At 37.7% G+C, this 22,959-nt stretch overlaps 1 protein-coding gene across 7 annotated transcripts in view; it reads right to left on the bottom strand.

Moving 5' to 3' along the window:
• NPY5R (neuropeptide Y receptor Y5) overlaps positions 1-22,959 on the bottom strand; it is a 176,926-nt gene that overhangs the window by 94,382 nt on the left and 59,585 nt on the right. For 6 of the 7 annotated variants that reach the window (XR_005010641.1, XR_005010640.1, XR_005010643.1 and 3 more), the window contains one exon: positions 7,611-7,742. The gene's annotated coding sequence lies outside the window, so the exon portion shown is untranslated. The remainder of the gene's footprint in view (positions 1-7,610; positions 7,743-22,959) is intronic. The other variant, XR_005010642.1, reaches the window with a different exon arrangement.

A 22,959-nucleotide genomic window follows, 5' to 3' on the forward strand; every position in this document is an offset into this window, starting at 1 on the left:
GAACATCAGACAACAATCTCATACTCACTAAAGCAGTGACTGACAAGGGATTAGTCTCTGAGTCTGAATTTTCAGTTCATTATTCTGACCTGTCATGCTGCCTTGCTCATGTTTTTATAAACATATACTGTAGGCAAGGGCTGAAATCAAGCATTTGGCCTGTTAAGGTTGTTAGGCAATCTATATAATGACTGAAAGCAGCAGATAATGTGAGAAATATTGACAAGGTGGTTAAAGCATTCCATGCAAGGAATGCTTAGTTATTTAATATACAATTGACAAATGGTTAGGGAGGCTGCATTGTAACTATATGAATTGTGGGTTTTTAAGAAAAATTAATTCATATGAAATCATGAGTAACCTCTAAATAGAAAAAGGTAATACAAGTGAGTGTAAAACAAAAGCAATTATATTGTTTTCAATGTGATAGATATGAAGAGATTAAAAAAAAAGAGTGAATTGTTACAAAAAGATAAATTCAGGTAATAGCTAGCACCAACCACCACTTTATACTCTTGTTTTTTGTCACATTCTGGCCATGTTGCATTCCTGTTAAAGAAGCCTCAGTAGCTCCCTAGTGCTTTCCTATCATTTCTCTAGGATAAAATACAAAGTCTTCTGCCAAGAATTTGGCTTTAAACCCCTCTGAAATGGCTCCAAACTACCTTTCCAGATTGGTTTCACATATTTCCCCTCAAAACAACATTCCAATCAAATTGATCTACTGAATAGGACATTTCTCCTATTTCCGCGCCTTTTGTACAAGCTGCCCTAGACCTAGACTGCTTTCTTTCACATCACTTTCACTTTTAGGAATCCTTCAAGGCTTTGCTCAAGTTAACTATCCTACATGCTTTCCTTATCCCCCGGGTTGGTAGATCTCTCCCCCAATACTTTGTATTTTGTATTTCCTTATCCAAATACATGTTTTCTTTCTCCTCACTGAACAAGCCAATCAAATATAAACTCTGAGTACACTGTTTCTGGTTTTGTATCCCCAACTGCAAGGAGTGTCTTACTTATAATAGGTGATTAATAAATGCTTACCGAATTGAATTTTTGAGCACAAATTCTTAACTTGACTCTAATGTTACATGATAATAATATGCCCCATAATCATATGTCTTGCATTAGACAACAATGTTTTTCTAAAGCATGTGCTACTATCTTTACAATGCCTTACCAAACTCCTCCTAAGCCTCATCATGGTGTGGTGATGACTTAGGGTTTTTGAAAACTATACCACTGGAGCACAAGCTTCTGGAGGGCTTCCCAGTCTGGAAAGACATCAAGAATGGCCCTCTGGTGGACCCTCAGTTCATGAAGACCCAGCCTGGCTATGTTTGGAGAAGTTCAACAATGGAAAGCTAGATACCACATAGTAAAGTTTGGGTCACTGCAGCTCATTATACTATTTTATATCAGTGGAGGTATGGTGGACTCAATCTGACTCAGGCCTGTTCCCCAGTAGTTTAGGTCTAATATTGGAACAAAATGAGACACTGACTGGTCATTCAAATAAGCCAAAACATAGAAAGGATACAGCACTCAGCCTGGGTAGATGGTCCCCTTCATTTCCATAGAGAAAACCAGGAGGGCAGTATATGATGACTGATGTGGTCTTGGGATATCTGCCAAATCAGAAGCACCTTGATTCCACAGAGGTGGGACTTTTGCTTTTAGATGACCAGGAAGCCATCATACCATGGTTTTAGGCCATTAGAAAGCTGCCAAGAGCCCTGTGGTTTGAGTCTTGGCCCTGTGAGCCATAAAGTCTTGGGGACTGCTCCCTTGCCTTTTATAGCAAGAACTAGCTTAGCCTACATACATGGCTAGGTGGGGAGGAATCTCTACCTATCAAGGGAGCAAATACCCACATGAATTGAAATAATGGACTTTTACCATATTGAAATAGATTTTCTTATAATAATCTTCTGAGGTAGGGTAGTTATTACCAGTTATGCCCATCCAAAAACTCTGATCCAGACACAATGGCCTATTTGCTTTTCCTCAAACAAGACTTCTCCATGCTTTTGCACCTCTTGCTTTCTAGGCCTGGAATTTACTTCTTCACGTTAACTTCTTGAAACCCTGATTTCCTTCAAAATTCAGCTCAAATTCCACCTTCTACATGAAGTCTTCCTGAACTCCTCAGCTATCAGTGTCCTCCCTCTCAAAATTCCTTTGGCCTCCTTTTGTATGTGTTCTCTATATGATTTGTCTAGTGAACGGGCTGTTTGTTTCAATTTTGTCTTCTGAATGCTTAGCATAGTACCAGCCTGGCATATAGTAGGTGCTTAGTAAATGCTTGGTGACTGATTGGCAATACTAGGTATTCGAAGGTATGACAAGAACAAGTCTCTTCACTTTTGTATGCCTTCCAGCTCGAAGTCTAGAATTTCTTTTATCATGGAAAACTGAGAGCCCTAGAGGGAAGGTGACTTGTTCCAAGGTCACACAGCCCATTAGTGGAAATGTTTAGACAAGAACTGAGGTGTTCTCACTCCTGGCCCAAGCTGCTTTCCACCAGACTATGTTGTCATAGGATCATAAGTATCTGCAAACATTGGGCTCTTCCATGGATTGTAAGGACGCACTTGCAGCCATTGACTTTGATCACATGCAATGTCACTCTTTAACAATGACAACCTTAACATGAAAATATGCAATCCAATACCAATTAGTCACACTTAAACACACATTTTCAGAGTTTATGTTGACTTTATGATTAGAAAATAGCAGTTTGATCCACAACTGCCAATGTATGAAAAGTATCAGATCACAGATATTTTTCTTCATTTCCCCATCCCCCACCTTTTAGGAGATAATTGTGAACTCCACAGTTAGATAATAATAATAGCTTACATGTAAATAGTACATTGCAGTTACAAAGCCTTTACCTCACCTGATCCTCACAATAATCAAATGAGGTAGGTCCATACTGTAAAATTTAGAATTGGAATTCTCATTTTACCAAAGATGGAACTGAAGCCTAGAGAGGTTAAATGAATTTCTCAGAGTTCAATGTTCTATCAACTATATCACATTCAAGTATTATTATTACCCTATTTTACAGGTGGGGAAAATGAGTCTCAAGTGAAGTGACTTATGTGGCAAAGTTGACAGATTGTAAAGACAGAATTCAAATCCAGTACTACAAATGTAGCACTCTTCCCATGCTACCTCTCAAAAAATTGTCATACCTTCAAGCCTCAATGGCATTTGAACTCACAGACCCTTGTTTATAAAGTCATTGGCTTTAACCCCTGAGCTACCAATTAAAGATGTACAACTTCATTTTGCTTAATCTCATCTCTAGATGAATGAGTCTAGACAATCTCCTCCATTGTGGTTGGTCTTTTCTATTCTTTTCTCTCATGACCAGGATTTGCTGATTTCTGTTATGTGAGTTTCTCAAAAAACTTAAAACTTAGTGGGTCATTTTACACATTTCTTGTTCTTTTTTAGTGGAGAGTTTATAAAATGCCTGTTACCAATTCAATATTTTATTTTCAATATATATTGTCTGCCATCTTTCAAAAATGTCCATCTCTCCTAGGTAATCTTTAGAATGGTCACTTTCAATTGCTAAGCAATGTCCGTGTCAGGAATGACAGCTTATATAATTTCACAGCTGTCCTTTCTGTGTTGGGAACCAAAGGAAGGTGGATTGCATGGGGAGCAAGGAGAAGAAGACATAAAAATTAGGAAGAAAGAGTTCTGAACCTGATCAGATCTTGAGGAAAGGTTGGAGAGGATAGGAAAGGTCTGGCCCATGCTTTTGTGAAGACAGATTTGGCATATTCCAATGGAAATTAAAGGAGTCAAGAAGAAAAAGGCAGGAAAAGGTGTATAGAAACAGTAGGAATATACAGATTGTTAAAGTTTGGATATGAATGAGGAAGGGGATAAAGTAAACCAGGATCTGATTCATTTACTATTTAATTTTAAAAGAATACAAAGACTTCTCAGAATATTCCCTCATAACTGTGCATGCCACTCCTATTGAACATTACCCAATACTTCCACTGTGCCCTCTGGAGCTCTCCTTCTATTAGACCTGCGCCCTCCCTTGAGAAATTAACTTAGACTTGTCTTTGTACTTGTTTTCTCTTAATAGACTTTTAGAAAGATCGGTGGCATTTTTGTCTTTGCAAGCTCAGTAGTTAAAACAGAATAGGCACTTCATAAATGCTTGTTCAAGTGAATTAAATGAGAGGAGAGACAGTTTTAAGATGACAACAGTGGACTAGGCAGAACTTTTCAAGGTGGAGAAAGATCTTACATATATTTAACTGTAGCAAGAGTAGTTTATGGAGAGAAAATTTTATTAATGACGCTAAAAGAGCAAAGGTGGCTGTGGGGCTAGGGCTAATAAGAGCTAAAAAGGGATTTGGGGGAAGGGGTGATATGAATTACAGAAAAGCTGATATTTCAAGAAGGACCAGCCTTTGAGCTGACATGGCAACCTCTGATGGTCATCTTTTCCATGTTCAACCCAAGTGACAAGAAACTTATTACTATACCATCCTCATGGCACTTTCACCAGTGACCATTATCAACTCTCAATCTTATATTATTTAATATTTCGACCATTTTTCTTCTTCATGTGAAATCTCAAACATCTCAGGAGGAAATAAGGTGCTTAGCATAGTGCCTGGAGCATAGTGGATGCTTAATAAATGTTTATTGATTGATTGAAAACACAGAACGTAGGTCTTTCCAGCTCTAAAATTAATGACACTGCTACATTAAAAATTGGTTGCTATTATACAAGAATGAAAGGGCCTCTGTGTGATCTGCAGTCAGTCTTCTCTACAGATAACTTCTCCCATATTGCCACATCATTGTATTACCACTTTCCCTATCCTAGATGACTAGCACTAGGCATAATGTTTCAAGTTGGGCTTTGAGATAAAACTCAACTAAAGAAATAAATGGGTTGAGAAATGAGGAACAAGAAGACTTTGTCAAGTGAATGGAAGAACTAAAATTTTTAAGTTTATTGAAGGTAATGCTTTCTAGATTTTTAGCAAATCCTAGGATCTAGAACAAGAAGAGTTATTTGAAATCACTTCATCCAACCTCCAAATTTTGAAGATGAACAAATAGCAGCCCAGAAAAATTAAGTGACTTCATAGGATTACAAATTTAGAGTGGAAAGGGACCTGAAAGGTCATTTAGCTAAATCACTTCATTCAAGAGACCCAGAGAGGTTAGTTAAGTGACTTGACCAAGGCCCCAGAGGAAGTAGGGCTGGGGCCTGAACCTCCAAGTCTCCTTCTACTGCATAGTGCTTTCCATAGTGTGGATGAACCTCAGTCATATTCTTGCTTAGAATCTAGAAACCTAATGTCACTGAATGGGATGAAAATATAAGAATGCTTTCTATCGTACAAGGGTATATAGGCCATTGCATTAATGAAGATTGTTAAAATAATGTCATCAAACTGCAGGCACAAAATAAAGATATGAAAGAAGGTGCCATGTCTCTCATCTATCCAATCAACTCTGTTGTGTTTATATTGATACTCTGCAAATAAGTCTTTGATTGGATTAGTCACAATACCACCAGGGGGCACATCACATCTTGCAGAGAGTCCTCTTGCAGAGGCCAGTAACACACATCAAGTCAATAACAAGTGTTGGAGCCATCTGAGTCGAAGTTTAGCTCAAATTGAATTTTTAATCTATGCAACTTTGCTGAGAGTGTTCTCTGCAGTCTCATTCACAATTTTCTCCATGTTTTTCATGGTCAGTGCTTAGATTGTTCATTCACAGACAAACATCATTGTGAATGATTTAATAAAAAGATCAGAAGCTGTGATTTGCCCTCCTCTAATTAATTCTTAAACTTTTAATAGAATGAAACAGAATTGAATTAACTCGCCTGAGCAAAGCGGAATGCAAGTCCAAGACTCCTGCCCACTAGAGTTACAATGGGAATTTCCAGTTTGATGCTCTTTAAAAATTGCACTAAGTAAATGTGTTTATTAGTTCTATATTGAGTTCCAGATGTGACATCAATTATGCTACCCTCAAAATGCACTTTTTAAAAAGACTGTGTTACAGAAATACAAAACATCTACCACGTGCAACATTTGCCAAGCCTAATCATTAGGGGACTGTATTCCATTTAGTGTTTTCAAATTCAGTGCCAAGTGAAAATCAAGGGGATAAATGAAGAAGCAAAACCTTCCTTTGTGGACATACTTACTCCATGGAGGCAGAGTTATATGGATCACTTTTCAACTATGAATGAAAACTGTGTATTTTGGTGTTGACATTTTCCTTTATCTCCAGAGACTGAAGAAAAAAAGAGGCTTCTCAATTTAAGGTGCAGCAGGAAGGGCTAAACCAAATTTTAGGAAGAATTTTCTGACCTTAAATATTACAAGACACTGAAATGCATTGTCAAGAAATGCATTGATCATAGATTTAGAGCTGGAAAGGACTTTAGAATTCCTACAGTCCAACTTGGACATTGCAGACTCTGCTTCTCTGGTTTGAAGAACTGAAAAACAAATTTGTTGCCTACTATATGGATCCCTATGCAGAGCCCCCCTCTCTAAGGGGAGGAGCAGAGTGGAGGTAAGAAGAGGCAGGCAGTAGGAAGTAATGGCTTAGATATAAGACTGGGTTCAAATGTCATTTCAAATACAGCGTGGCCCTTGAAGGCAGGGTGGTTCTTGGGAAGATTAAAAAGGTCATGACTGAGATGAAAGAAAAGGGGCAGACTCTACTGGCAGCTGCTACTTTTAACCAAATGATTCATTTTATCAAGACCTAACCTAGGTCCAAGGTAACTGATCTCTGATCTAGTAGGCCCTTTTAATATTTTAAATTTGAGACAATGTCTTTAAAAAATTTATTGTTGCCTTTTCTTTTTTATACCACAGTAACTTCCCTTAATCACTGCCCTTTCTTGTCATAAAGAAAAATAAGTCAAATGACACAGTGACCATAATTAAATTGTCATTAATTAATAATTAAATTATTACAAATAAAGTCAAATGACACAGTGACCATATTTTTACCTTATTCCACATTCACAGTCCTCTGTCCTATCTGCCAAAAGGAAGAAGTGTTTCATGTTAAGTTCTATCTAAAAACAAGATTGTTTATTATACTTTATAAAGTACTTTATGGAACTATATGGAACTATTTGGTTCAAAAGTGTACTGGAAAGAGACATGGATAAGGAACCAGAACTGAGTGAAGCTGTCCTTACGACCTTGTGACCTTGGATAAGTCTCTTCACTTCATAAGCTCCCACTTTTTAATATGTAAAATGGATATAACAATACTAGCTTTACAGGGGAATCATGAGTAAAGTGCTTTGTGAACTGCAACCTGTTGCACAAAATGAGTTATCACTATTATCATAGTCCTGATTCATCATTGATTTGGTTAGAGTTGATGCTTGGTTGATTTCTACGTAAGCCAATTAGCTATTAGCTTTAACCCCAAACCAGTTGTGGGTCAAATATGTGCCATTGGTTGTGAGTGTTGATCAATCAGTCTAAATCCGAAACCACTAGTAGAAATGCATGCCCTGCTAATCATAGCTCATGTGATTAATCTGTACACAAAAGCCAACATGTTCTTACCTCACCTCCTACTCAAGGCCAGTCTAGGTCTAACCCAGCTCTGGAGATGCGGTGCCTGATCCCAGTCGGTGGTGGTGATGGGGTGTTGTCCGAGGAGTCCAACAGCACAGACCACTTGTGGCTGATCCGATCCTGAGGCACAGAATCAAAAATTCGTAGACTTTAGAGTTTGAAGGGACCTCGGTGGTCATTTAGTACATTCCATGAATAAAAATTAATTCTCACTATGATAGCTAATGATCATCAATGGTAGCCTTTGTTTGAAGACCCCCAGTGAAGGGAACCCTCCTTCCTTTCAAGACAGCCCCTTCCATTTATGCAGAGCTGTAATAGGAAGTTCCTCCTCACATCAAGCCTAAAGTGGTCGCTTTTTGACTTCTATGGTTTCTTGCTCTATCATCTGGGACCAAACAATCAAATCCCTTTTCCAACATGACTGCCCTTCGAAAACTTGAGGACAGCAGTCCTATCACCCAGAAGGTCTTAACATCTTCCCTAGTTCCTTTAGATAAGCCTCATATGGGACTGGTTCATCCTGGTTGGCAACATCCTCTTTTGGAGGATGCTCTTCTGAAGACTCATTAGCTTACTGATGTCATTCAGGATGTTCCAGATATGATCACATCAGGGCAGACTACATGGTGACTATCACCTCTTTATTCCTGGAAGCCATGCTCATGTCCATATGTGAGGTCACATTGTTAAATCAGCTATTAAGCAGTCAGTCCACTAAACCCCATATCTTTTTCAACAAGTTACTCTAAAAATGCTTCTTATGTCATATACTTGAGGTTGATATGGGTAACCCATATGCTGGATTTTGCACTTATAATAATGTAGATTTTCCCTGGAGTGATTTCCTCCAAAGTTCTAGCCTGTGGATCTTTTGGAATCCTGACATCAGATTGAGGGTCATCTGAAAATTTCATAAGCATGTAATGTTTGCCTTTATCTGTGTCAATGACAGAGATTGAGTGCTAGGCCTGTGATTTTGGTAGTCTCAGTGAACTCTTGCGGGGCGAAATTCTTTTGCCCAAATAACTAAGAGGCCTAATGACTTGCCAAATATCACACAGTCATTGTGTGTCAGAGGCAAGATCTAATCCAAGTCTTCCCAGCTTTAAGGCCAGCTCCCTATCCACTCCACTGATGCTGATCCTCTCACTGCCAACTATTAATTAGAATACTGAATAGTAAAGGGCTAAGCACAGATCCCTGGGACACTTCACTGGAGCTCTCCTGACAACTTCTTGGGATCCCTAGTTTTAAAGCCAGAAGGGATCTTGAGTCATCCAGTCCAATTTCTTTATTTTACAAGTGAAGAAAATGAGTTCCTGAAAGGCTAAATGAATTGCCTGAAATCATACAAGTAGTAAGCAACAGCCAAGGTTCTACCCAGGTTCTCTAATGTCAAACCCAGTAGTCTAAGGCTAAAAGAGACCTTAGATGGCCTCTAGTTCAATCTCCTAATTTTACTAATGAGGACACTGAGACTTAAGGTAGGTTAAATGACTTGCCAAGATTACAAAAGTCATGGCAGAGGTGGTATTTGAATTCAGGTCATCTGACTCCAGAATAAGTGCTTCTTTGACTTGACATTGAATCATGAAAAATTGTTGTGTCTACTCATTCAACTAGTTTCAAATACATCTATTTCTACTATCATCCAATCCATTTCTCTCCACCTTTCTCCAGAAGAGGTACAAAGAAGTTAAAATAGTTAGTATACTAAAATGAATATGTTATAAAAGAGTGAGAGAAATGATTATTAATAACCCAGGATTTGGGGAGATCCAGGAGGGATCCCTTTTTCTATAGTCCTCATTTCAAAGTTCAGCTTCATGAAGGACATTGAATTAACTCTCCTCAATCTTGGTTAGACCCCATCCAACTTTACAAAGAATCTCTAATTTAAGGCGAATTCCACTCAGTCAAGCTTGGTGGAAATAGATCCTTTTGTCAAGACTGCCCCAAATTGGGGGTGGTCTGGGCATAGAGATAGTCTCTCTGTCCATGAGTGACATGATGTCACTCTCAGCCCCACACTGTAATAATACTCATTCTCTCTGTTAACCAGAGTTGATTGCCACCGTCAGGAACACCCCTCTTTCAATACTATATAAGCTGTAAGCCCACCATCATGATTGTCTTTAGCATTAGAGAGTGCCATGGCCTTTTATTAAAATGCTACTATTATTAATAAAATGACTAATTACTCCAAAATTATATCTCTTGAACTTTTTAAATGCCACAAGATAGATGAATGATTTTCTTATCTAGTTTTTACAAACTCCTAGACTGATTAATAAATTTATTTTCTGAGAAGATCCAATTCTATTTAAGTAATCATTTAGATGATACCAATCTACATGTCTTTCAAAGAAACGTTCTCCTCAGAACAACGATTATTTGAAATCTGAAGGACAAATCACAAGCATATGATCAGTCCAACCAGTCCTGGATAATCACCCTATATTTGGTCCTGAGGTTTTTCCCGGGGACCCTGGTATACTTCAGGTTTGATCCTAACCTACCTAGGAGTCTAGGCTAATCTTCAAGTGAACCCATAATACTTCTTAAGCCCACATATGGGTTCATGCAATGCAATACATTGCATAGCATGAGATTTGGATTCAAAAAAGTCCAGCTCAAATCCCAGTCAATTACTACTTGTATGATTTTGGATCTTCTCTTGTCTAAGTCTTGTCCTCTTTCTAGGAATGTTTCCTCAGCTGTAAAATGAGGATATCAGACTGAATTTTCTCTAAGATCCCCTCCCACTCATAAAATTCTCTGATTCTTTCATTCTTTGCTCTTCATCCAAACTTCTCTTTACTATTATATGAAAATCTGTGGAATCACAGAAGTCTGAACTCTGCTCCACAAGGTGGAGAATCAGATTCATCATTCAAGTGCAGCAACAGACCTGTTCTTTCACTGTCTCCTCATTATGCTCCAAATTTACCATTGGATTCTTGCTCATTCAAGATTATAGTGTACAAAGTGAGTTCCTTAAATGCTAAAGTAACTTTCTACTTTATGAAAAAAAATCCATTACAATAGTCCAAGCAATTAGCCACATATTTCAGGGAAGTGGAATAGGTTCCAGCTGTAATTTTTGCCTCTGTCCACTGGGAATGCAGAACTAATTTCTTAATGTATTAAATTATCAGAAAGCCCTGCCCCTTTTTGCACTACTTGCAGGAGTTTACAGTAGCTTTTAAAGTGTTTAACTTTGAATGTTGACTGATTGTTCCCTCCCCACCCCCCATTGAGTATCCTTATACTGTGACAGATAACTTTACAAATTCAGACTTTCATTAGTTCCAAGTACCTAGGGGAAATAACATTTATTAATTTTTTTAAAGAATAATGTTAATATCCTCATCCTGTAAAGTATAAGGTAATTACAAATCTATCTCCAGGAAAAGAATAATTATAACAACAGCCTTTTTTATTTTTAATAAGAGCATGAAAGTTATGAGTATTCATTCAGGACATGAAATCCAAATGTCTCAAGGATTAGCTCTCATGGAATTCACAGAATGTTGATGTGGTGTTATCTGAGTTTGCCGGATGATTGAAATCTTGGGATGAGGTGAAATGGAATCAAATCCCAAGTCAGAAAGGTATGAGGCGGCAGAGGCCAACCCCATAGCCTAGCTTGGTTTTGTCACTAACTCTGTGACCAGGGGCAAGTCACTTGAGTGTTTGAGGACAGAGTTTCTCCATTTGTAAAAGGAAGGGCTTGGACTAGAAGATCCCTAAAACCCTTTATGTTAAATCAATAGACACAATAACGAAACCAAATCAACATTATCTGACTATCAATACACTTTTTAGTAAGGATATTATATTAGTAAGGTTGAAGTTTGAGGGATGTCAGAGGTAGAGTTACATAATTAGACTGGAAAAGTTTTTGAACAGCTGTTTTGCAAAGTGCCAAAAGGAACCAACAAGAAATGAACACAAAACTGAAACGAAATGTCACAAGTTTGTAGCAGATCAGTAACCAGAGTTTTGTTGTTGTTGTTGTTGTTGTTCCCTAATGACACTCCAGAAGCTAGGAATGAAAGCAAGTAGTTGGCACAGTGGATAGCTGCTCCACTTGGAGTCAGAAAGCACTGAGTTTGAGTCCTACCTCAGACATTTATTTAGCTAAACAAGTCACTTAACCTCTTTCATTTTTAATTTCCCCATCTGTAAAATGTGGGTAATAGCACTTACTATTATCAGAGTCCTTGTGAGAGTCAATTATACACACACAGAGACACACACAGATACGTGTTGTACGTAGAATTTGTATGTATATGTAATTTATATAAAATACACACACATGACTTACATTCAAGTCAAGCATTTACAAACTTTAATGTACTACCTAAATGTTGGTTATTATTACTGGCAGGATGACATAGTACATAGAGCACTGGATTTGGAATCAGAAAGACCTAGGATCCCTGGGCAAGTCATTTAAATTCTTTGTGCTTTATTTTCCATATCTGTAAAAGTTCCTTCTAGCTCTAAAATTATGATCCTCTGAAAACATGGTGAGGTTGTTCAGGGGAAGGGGCTGGCAAGAGAGAAAAATGCAGAAGGCTAAAAAAGGAAAGATTCTAGGGTAGTGGCAAATGTTATCCTGAAAAACCTGGTCCAGGGTAGTTAAGAAGCCAAATAAATTTAAGAAATAAATAATGATGATAGCATTTATATAGTGCTTTAAGATTTGTAAAGAACTTTACAAATATTCTCTCATTTGATCCTTACAGCAACCCCATGAGGTAAGTATCATTATTACCTCCATTTTACAGATAAGAAAACTGAGGCAGAGGTTAAGTGACTTGTCCAATGTAACACAGCTAGTAAGTGTCTGAGACCAGATAGGAACTCATGACTTCTGTCTCCTGGTCCAGTGCTCCATTCACTATGTCACCTAGCTCATGGATCTAAGTTACAAGGATGAAGAACACGTTTTTTCATGGATGTTCAAGTCACTCACAATGATGGCAAAGAGCAAAGTAGAGAGGAAAACCTTTTTGAGGACTGTTCAATGATCAAATTGTTAAAAGTTGTGGAGAAAGGAGAGGGCCCCATCTGTGAGCTGTGGTGAAGCTCAGTAGAAGGTGGTACAATCAGAGAGCTAAGAGCTTCCAAAGAGAAAAGTAGTAGCAGGAGACAAAATGTATTCAACTAGTCCAGTTAATCCCTGCTTAATGAAATATGATCTTAATACCTCTTGACAATATATGCCTAAGAAACTGTGAATGAAAAATGGAAAACAACTCACCAGTTTTCTGTATTCAGAAGATTAGTGCATGATAAAAAATAAATCTCTTCAAAGATTAAGGTATATTACTAAAACTCAATAAACACTAACAAATAAAGTATTAACTATAATATGGAAAAGGGCAATTTCTTTCCTTTATAATTTTTTTTAAGCTACAACCTTGGTGGTTAACTTTTATCAATACAGTTCTTAGTTCAGCTATTTCCTTAGGATTAAAGAGATCACAAGGTATTAGAAATATAGCTCTTTGCAGAAGAGTCACGCAAAAAGTTAGAAAGAAATCCTTTCCTTTGATGGGGCCCATTCTATTTCTTACCTAAGGAGAAGTGAATCATTTAACAAGGATTAAGTGTTTACCATATGCTTAACACTTTGCTAGGCACTGGGAATACCAAGGCAAAAAACCAAAATTATCACTGCCCTCAAGGAGTTTACATTCTATTGGGCACAGGGAATGTATATAAGTAAGTAAATGTGATGTATATAAAATGAATACCAATCAATATTGGAGATTGATATTAACAGTTGGGGAAGATCAGTAAAAATCTCTGGTTTGAAGTGGCTCAAACTAAAATAAAAAAAAAAGCTATGGATTCTAAGAAGCAAAAGTGAGGAAGGAAAGTGTTTCTGTCATGGCTAGTCTGTGCAAGGGTACAAAGTTCGGAGCAAGCAGGCTAGTTTGGGTGGAAGAGGAGGGTCTGAGGGGGAGTTGATAAGTAGTTAGCCTGGAAAGAGAGCTTGGAGCCAGATTTTCAAAGACATTACATGCCAAATATAGGAAGTTTACATTTTATCCAACTGACTATAGAGAGCCATTGAACTTCTTCAGTGGAGATATAACATAATCTGATCTGTGCTTTAGAAATATCAATTTTAATTCTGTGTGGTAAATGGAGTGGGAAGGGGATTGCTGGATGCAACAAAATCAATTAGGAAACCCTTTCAAAAGTCTAGGTAAGAGGTGATGATGGCTTGAACTAAGGTGACTATAGAGTGAGTTGTGAAAAGGATTTGAAATCACGAGATATTGTGCGAAACTTAGCAATTGATTGGATATGGGGAGGAGGAGGAAGAACTCCAAGTGCAGAGTATAGAGGTTGAAAACAGGTGACTAGAAAAATAGAGGTGTCCTCAACACAAATAAGACAGTTAGGAGGTAGAGAAACTTTGGGGAAAAGAAAATGAGTTTTGTACATGCTGAGTTGGAGAAGTCTATGGGATATCCAAGTGGAGATGTGCAGATGGCAATTGGAGTTGTGTGGCTATGTAGGGAGGGTAGGAGATCAAAACATCCTAGTAGTATGCAGATAGTTTGGTGAAATAGAAAGCATGCCAATTAGGAAGTCGAATTCTACTGCTGAGTCTTCTGCAAACTCAACCAATCTGTCACTTGGGGAAAATAAGTTCCCCTCTCTGAGCCTATCTGCTTGCTCATCTGTAGGATGAAGGATTTAAAGTGGATCATCTCTAGAGGCAGAGCCAAGATGGCGGCCGGAAAGCAGGGACTTGCTGAAGCTGTCCCCCAAATCCCTCCAAACACCTGTAAAAATATCTCTGAACAAATTCTAGAGCTGCAGAACCCATGAAATAGCAGAGGGAAGCAGGTCTTCAGCCCAGGACAACCTGGGTGGTTGCTGGGAAGGGTTTATCGCACGTTGCTGGGAGTGGAGCACAGCCCAGCATGGGCGGTTCCAAGACAGACCAGACCAGGAGTTGGCCCAGAGCAGGCTTTAGGGCCATGAATAATTGAGCTGTGGCAGTTACCAGACTTCTCAACCTACAAACGCCAAAGACCATGGAACAGGTTAGTGGGAAAACTGCTAGATCCGGTAAGATCTGGTCCTAGCCCTGGGATGGCGGAGGTGGTGGTAAAGGAGGACAGGATAGGATGGAGGGAAATATAGTTAGTCTTTCACAACAAGAGTATTGTGGAAGTATTTTACATAATAATACATATGTGGCCTATGTTGAATTGCTTGCCTTCTTAGGGAGGGTGGGTGGGAAGGGAAAAGGGGAGAGAATTTGGAACTCAAGGTTTTAAAATCAGATGCTCAAAAGAAAAAGTTGTTTTTGCATACAACTGAGGAATAAGATATATAGGGAATGGAGCATAGAAATCTATGCTTCCCTACAAAAAAGTAAGGGGAAAGGAGATGGGGGCAGGGAGTGGGGTGACAGAAAGGAGGACTGACTGGGGAACAGGGCAATCAGAATATATGCCATCTTGGAGTGGGGGGGGAGGGTAGAAATGGGGAGAAAATTTGTAACTCAAAATCTTGTGGAAATCAATGTTGAAAACTAAAATATTAAATAAATAATAAAATAATTTTTTAAAAAAGTGAATCATGTCCAAAGAGATGAAAGCTCAAAAACTATGCAATCCAACCAACACAAGAAATGACGTATCTACTACATACAAGGCTTCTATGTATTGTAGATGCTGGGGATACAAAGACAAAATGAAAAGCACTACCTGTCCTCATGGATTTTCATTACACACATTCAAAGTATTTTGAAAAGTGTAATATACCAAATTATATGGGTAGAAAAGGGCCATTGAGAAAAAGTGGTTCTGTATTTTTCTCAAGCATAAATTTTAAATTCCTCTATTTCTTCTTGAGCTTATGTAATTTTACCTGCTCCAGCACAAAATGCTGGTTTCCTCAGCTACATCTCAGGTGTTAGTTGATAAAGAGTTTTTAGAAAAAAAAAGAAAATATCTCTAGATTTCTATATTTAGAAGCTTAAAGTCTGACCATACTCAGTAGAATGACTAGGATTCACTTCATAACTTTCCAACTAAGATTATGTGGTCTCTGAATTGGTAAATTATGAATTGACTTATTTAAAAAATAAAAAAAAATATTTTCTTGGTAACCAATATTTGCATTTTGACCGAATTGTCTTTGCATTTGATTTAGGAGCATAGAATCTACTATAGAACCTAGTAAGCCTCTTGAAAGGAAGGTTTTTCTCATTATTTTATATGCATCCCCAGCATCTGGTACATAGTAGGCACTTAATAAATGCTCATTAAATAATTAGTTTAAAAATTTATCATTGAAATGGCTGAAAACTGAGCCAATTAATGTTTGGTCTTATTTCAAAGTATCTATTCATTTTAAATTAATGATGATCCTGTACATTGGGTGGATTACATAAGAAGAGTGAGGGATGGATAGGTATGGATAATTATTCCCTTCATGTCAAGAGAACTTGAAGAAGGTTATCAGAGCATTGGATAGACCCCCTGTGGCAAACTTACAGGAGGATATGGGCGGGCCTGGATAGATTTTTAAGCTGCGTTATTACATCAGTGAACTACAAATTCACTGGAGCACTGGAGATCACCTTAAGTAAATTATTTTTATGTACGTTTGGGATTTAAGATTTCTATTTAAATTTAAGAAAATAAATCCATTAGAATGATTATATATCATAGTTGACCTCTCAGATGACCTTAACTTCTTTTTTCTCTTCTTTTTCTCTTAATTTCAGACAAGGATTGGGGCACATGACATAGTAAAATCATAAGTTTTCTGGTTAAACTATTTTTTAATAAAACCAGTCAACATACTTTATAATTATTTTCATTTTGACAAAATCAACATATTAAAACAGATATAAATGAGAAGTATCAGTTACTACCTCTATGCCCTGCAGAATATTAAAACTAGAAGACACCTTGAAGAACATCTAATCCATATTATATATGATGAAACTGAAGGCTAGAGAAGCAAAGTGACTGAAATCCAAGTCTCATAACTATACTACAACAATTGTCCATGTTCCTTTCAGAATTCTCTGTGCATTCGTTCCAACTTTGGTGTATCCAACTCTTCTTTTATACAGTTGTGGTTAGTATGTACGTAATTCCACTGAATCTGTTTTTTCACTGTTATTTCATGTCTTGCTAAATTCTCTGTATGCCCCAGATTGATCAATATCACTCACATTACAGTATTCCATTATTTTAATATATTTGTTTATTCAGTCATTTTCCAAAGTTTGACAATTATGTTGATCAACTGATTCTGGGGTTCTTCCTTGCACTGATACGGTCAGGAAGAATAAGAATGTTTGCTCTCAAAGAAAAGTATTAAACTCATCTATTAGCTTTTGCCTAAGAAGTCATAAGGATTCTCTTTTATAAGTCATACACAGAGGAAAATAACTGCCACCATTCATTTAACAGATATCTGAAATTCATGTTGAGCTTCCTGGACTAAAAATGCTAAGCACCACTGTTATATTATGACACTGTTGTCTAGGGCCTAGTCCTTCTCATCATGTATGAGATTTTGTATATATTTGCATTTCTGTTTCATCACTCTCTTTCACCAAGTAAGCTCTCCAGACATTCATTTGACAAGTAACATGATCAAGTCATCAGTCTCAGTGTGGTTCAGTAAGTTTTAAACTTCTTAATGGAAGTATTTTCACATGCATTCAGTCTTGGAAATTTTCCATTTTTTTTTTCTTCATAAGGAATTTTGTCACTGATTGATCTACAAATAAACACACATGTTTCCAAGAAAAATTTACAGTCAATTACATATGTAAAAGAGTCTTTTCTCAAATAACTCAGTGTCCACACATACAATTAAGACCAGAGTGCAAATTGTGTTAGAAAGTTTACATGGAAGTCACTGTAGTGATTCCAAGAATAGGACAAAATGTCATCAAGAGGCTGGTGTCTTGCTATGTCACCTCCTGAGGGAAACTGTGTTATAGAGTAGAAAGTGCAGATGAAGTACAGGGTCCAAATTTTAGTCTCAGTTTTGCTACCATCTCACAAGATGACCTTGGGGAAGTCACATCCCATCTCTGAGATGCTCTCAGTTTCTTCATTCTAGCTCTGACCTTTCATGTTTTAATGGCACTTGAAGTACCATTGATAGCAAGGTGCTTGTCCCCTGATGGAGTATCCCAATGTCTGTCTGTGATAAAGAGGAAAAAGAGGAAGAGTAATACAAGGAACTTAGATTCTCTAATTTTTCATTCTCAGAGTCTCTACCCTAATTTGGAACTTTATCCCCTCTCTCCCTAAATCAAGTCTCTTTTCGCTCCAACCTAACATTATCCTAGTGCCAGAAGGGCTGCCTTTGCATTCAGTATTCTTCCTACTGAACCACGCCACCTTGCTATTTAACAATTTAGTCAATCAGTCAGTCAGTAAGCATTTATTAAACACTTACTCCGTGCTAAGTACTGGAGACATAAAGAAAGGCAAAAAACAAAAACGACAACAGGCCTTGTCCTTGAGGAGCAAACATGATAATGAGAGAAAACTTGTAAATGATTAGATACATAGAAGAGTTCTACAGAGTAGAGGAAAATAATCTGAAAGTAAAAGTTATTAGAAAATTGAGGGATCCTGCAGAAGGTGGGAAATGAAATGAGCCTTGAAGGAAGTCAAACAAAGAGATGGAAGAGCATTCTAGATGGGGGACAGCTGGTGCAAGGGCATGGAAATGGAGTGTTGTGTTTGAGGAGGGATTGCAAGTATACCAGTTATCTAGAATGCAGAGTGCATGGAGAAAAGTAAGCTCTGAGATGACTGGAAAGGTAGGAAAGGAACAGACTGTGAATAATTTTAAATGCCAAATAGAGGCCTGTATTTGATCTTGGAGATAATGGAGAGCCACTGACGCTCACTGAACGAGGTGAGGACACGATCAGATCTACATTTTAGAAAAATCAGCTTGGCAGCTTAAAGAAGGATATATTGGAGTGGGGAAAGACTTGAGGCAAGGAGCCCAGTTACTGGACCAATCTATACAAGAGATGATTAAAAACCTGAACTAGGATTGTACTTGTAGGAGTAGAGAGAACAAAATATTTATGAGAGAAAATGTAAAGTGAAAATGACATGATTTGGAAATAGACTGGGTATGTGGGGTGACAGTCATGCAATAGGAAAGTTTGGAAACTGCAAAATAGGATTTTAGGAGAAAAGATAACAAGTTCTATTTCAGATATGTTGAGTTTGAGATGTCTATGGAACATCCAGTTTAAGATGTCCAAGAAGCAGTTAAAGAAGTGTGACTGTAACTTAGAGAGATGAGGGCTAGATATATAGATGTGGGAATCATCTGCATAGAGATGACAATTGAACCCATATGGTCTGATGATATTATCAAGTGAGATAGAATAGAGCAAAAAAAAATGAAGGGAACCCTGGACAGAGCCTTGGAGAACATCCATGGTTAGATAGCATGACATAGATATAAAATCAGTGAAGGAGACTGAGGAGCAGTCGGACAGATAGGAAGAAACCCAGAATAGAATAGTATTACAAAAACTGAAAGAATGGGAATTATACAGGAGGAAGTGATCACCAGTGTCAATGGTTACAAAGAGGTCAAGGATAGAATTGAGAAAAGGACATTAGATTTAGCAAGTAAGAGATGATTGGTAATATAAAGGACAGGTTCAGTTAAATGATGAGATCAGAAGCTAAATTATACAGACTTTAGAAGATAGTGAGATAAAAGGATAAATAAGAAACACATAAAAGAATATGAAAAGATCCATCTGCAATGCAGCAGTGATAGTTGTAGAACCAGAAATGCAGAAATTAAAAATAATATATATTTTTCTATCTTTCAAATGGGGCTCTCCAACTGACACAACTATATTGCACTGTGGAACCTAGAACCTGACAAAACCATAGGCTATGATTCATAAGGAGCCCCAAAAAGATGCTGGTGAAGAATGGAACTCTTAAAATTAGAATGATGTATAAGTCAAGCTAGTTGGTCTCTTGAGTATACTAAAGCTAGCAGAGTCATACATGAGTACTTTTGCACCTAGAGAAAGCATAATACATGCCACAAAAGGTGTTCTTAGCTAGAGAGGGAGCCGGACCCGAACCTGTGGAGGGGGAGAGATGTCTGGGTACTTATTAAGCATTTTATTTTTCCCAGTTACATGTAAAAACAATCTTTAGCATTCATTTGTAAATCTTTGAGCTCCAAATTATCTCACTTCCTCCCCTCCCCACATCCCCTCATGGAGAAGGCAAGCAATTCAATATAAGTTATACATATATAGTTATGCAAAATATATCCATAATAGTCATGTTGTGAAAGAAAACATAGACAATAAAAAAACTCAAGAAAAATAAAGAAGGTAAAAAGAGTATGCTTCAATCTGTATTCAGACACCATCAGTTCCATCTCTAGGGATGTAGAGTATTTTTTCATCATAAGTCTTTCTTGGATTGTTGTATTGCTATTATATTGCTGAGAATAGCCTAGTCATTCACAGCTGATCATCTTACAATATCGCTGTTGCTTTGTGCACAGTACATTTCACTTTGCATCAGTCCATGCAAGTCTTCCCAGGTTTTTCTGAGAGCACCCTACTCATCATTTCCTATAGTACAACAGTATTTCATTATAATCACATACCACAATTTGTTCAGCCATTCCCTAATTGATGGGCATCCTCTCAACTTCTAATTCTTTACCCCCAGAAAAAAGCTGCTATAAATATTTTTGTACATATAGGTCGCTTTCCTTTTTGTTTTGTTTTTTTTTATCTCTTTTGGGATACAGACCTAGTAGAGGTACTGCTAGGTCAAAGAGTTTTATGCACGGTTTTATAGCCCTTTGGGTATAGTTCCAAATTGCTCTACAGAACGGTTGAATCAGTTCACAACTCTATGAACAGTGCATAAATGTCTCATTTTTTCCACATCCCTTCTATCATTTTCTCACTTACCTTTTCTGTCCTATTAGCAAATCTAATAGGTATGAGGTAGTACCTCAGAATTGCTTTAATTTGCATTTTCCAATCAAAAGTGAGTTAGAGTATTTTTTCATATGGCTATAGTTTTGATTACTTCATCTGAAAACTGATCATATCTTTTGATCATTTATCAATTGGGAAATGGTTCTTATTTTTATACATTTGACTCAGTTCTCTATAGGCTTGAGAAATGAGGTCTTTATCAGAGAAACCTGCTTCAAAATTTTTTCAGTTACTATTGCTAACTAGATTTCCCTCCAACCTATCCTCCCCCCCCCACCCCGTTTTGCTTCTACCTAACTAGTCTCTCAATCTGCCCTCCCTTGTATCACTGCTCCCCCCACACCTTTCTTAACCCCTTCCCCTCCTACTTTCCTGTAGGGTACATAAGATAGATTTCTATACCCAATTGAGTGTGTATGTTATTTCTTCTTTGCACCAATTCTGATGAGAGTAAGGTTCACTCACTCCCCCTTACCCTCCCTCTTCCCCTCCACTGTAAAAGCTTTTTCTTGCCCCTTTCATGGGAGATAATTTACCCCATCCTACCTCTCCCTTTCTCTGTCTCCCCGTATATTCCTTTCTCATCCTTTAATTTTATTTTTTAACTATCATTCCTTCATATTCAACTCACACCTGTGTCCTCTTGTCTATATATGCTCCTTCTAATTCCCTAATAATGAGAAAGGTCTTATGAGTTACAAATATCATCTTCCCATGTAGGAATGCAAACGATTTAAATGTATAATTTCCCGTTACTGTTTATCTTTTTATGCTTCTCTTGAGTCTTGTATTTGAAACTCAAATTTTCTTTTCGGCTCTGGTCTTTTCATCAAGAATTCTTGAAATTTCTCTATCTTGTTGAATATCCATTTTCCCCCTGAAGGATTATACTCATTTTTTCTGGGTATGTGATTCTTGGTAGTAATCCTAGTTCCTGTAGCTCATATTCCAAGCCCTGTGATCCTGTAATGTAGAAGCTGCTAAATCTTGTGTTATCCTGACTATGGCTCCACCATACTTGAATTGTTTCTTTCTGGATTCTTTTGATTTCTATTTTATCCTCTGCTTCTAGACTATCAAGGCAGTTTTCCTTGAAAATTTCTTCAAAGATGATGCCTAAGGGGACTCTTTTTTTGATCATGGCTTTCAGGCAGTTCAATAATTTTTAAATTATCTCTCCTGGATCTATTCTCCAAGTCACTGGTTTTTCCAATGAGATTGGAGCCAGTTTCTTCTATTTTTTTCTTTTGGTTTTATTTTTTCTTGATTTCTCGTAGTCATTAGCTTTTATTTGCTCCATTCCATTTTTTAAGGAATTATTTTCTTCAGTGAGCTTTTGGACCTCCTTTTCCATTTGGCCAGTTCTGCTTTTTAAGGCACTCTTCTCCTCATTGGCTTTTTAGACCTCTTTTACCATTTGGCCTAGTTTGGTTTTTGAGGTGTTATTTTCTTAATTATTTTTTGTGTCTCCTTTACCAAGCTGTTGACTTTTTTTTCATGATTTTCTTACATCACTCTAATTTCTCTTCCCAATTTTTCCTTTACCCCTCTTACTTGATTTTCAGAATCCTTTTTGAGCTCTTCCATGGCCTTAGACTAATTCGTATTTTCCTTGGAGGCTTTGGGATGTTGGAGCTTTGACTTCTTCTAAGTGAGTTTTAATCTTCTTTGTCACCACAGTAACTTTCAACAGAGTTTTTTCCCCATTGTTTGCTCATTTTCCCAAACCTATTAGTTGACTTTTAGCTATTCTTTAAAGTAAGGCTCTGCTTCTAGGGTGGAGAGTGTACTGTCACAAGCTTTAGGGGTTTGGTGCAGCTGTTTTCAGAGATCCTTGCAGGGACCTATAAGTTTTCAGTTCTTCCGAGGTTGTATGATCTAAGGAGAGGTGTTAACTACTCTCCTGGCCTATGCTCTTGTCTGGGAGTGACCACAAGTACTCTTTTCTGCCCTGGCACTATGAGGAGGATTCCAACCGTCCACCCCAACTGCTGCTTCCTCTTCACTTTGGAACTGCCTCCAGGACAGGGACAATATCCAAGTAAGGGTAAAGCAACAGTCTTGCCTGTGCTAGCAAAAAGACCCCTGTAATCTCTTTCTGACCAGTTGTTTGACCCCCTTAACATATATGGGCTAAGAGCTCTGGAAACAGCTACTGTGCTGCTGGATTCACTGACTCCCAAGGTCTGCTCCTGGTTTGCTGGGGCCAGAACTGTGTTGGTGCAGCCTGTGCTGCATTGTGCTGCACTGTCACCCAGGTACAAGGGACCTTTCCTGCCAACCTTTCAAGTTGTCTTTGTTGCC

The sequence above is a fragment of the Trichosurus vulpecula genome, chromosome 6 (assembly GCF_011100635.1).
Source record: "Trichosurus vulpecula isolate mTriVul1 chromosome 6, mTriVul1.pri, whole genome shotgun sequence".
NCBI classification, from domain to species: domain Eukaryota; kingdom Metazoa; phylum Chordata; class Mammalia; order Diprotodontia; family Phalangeridae; genus Trichosurus; species Trichosurus vulpecula.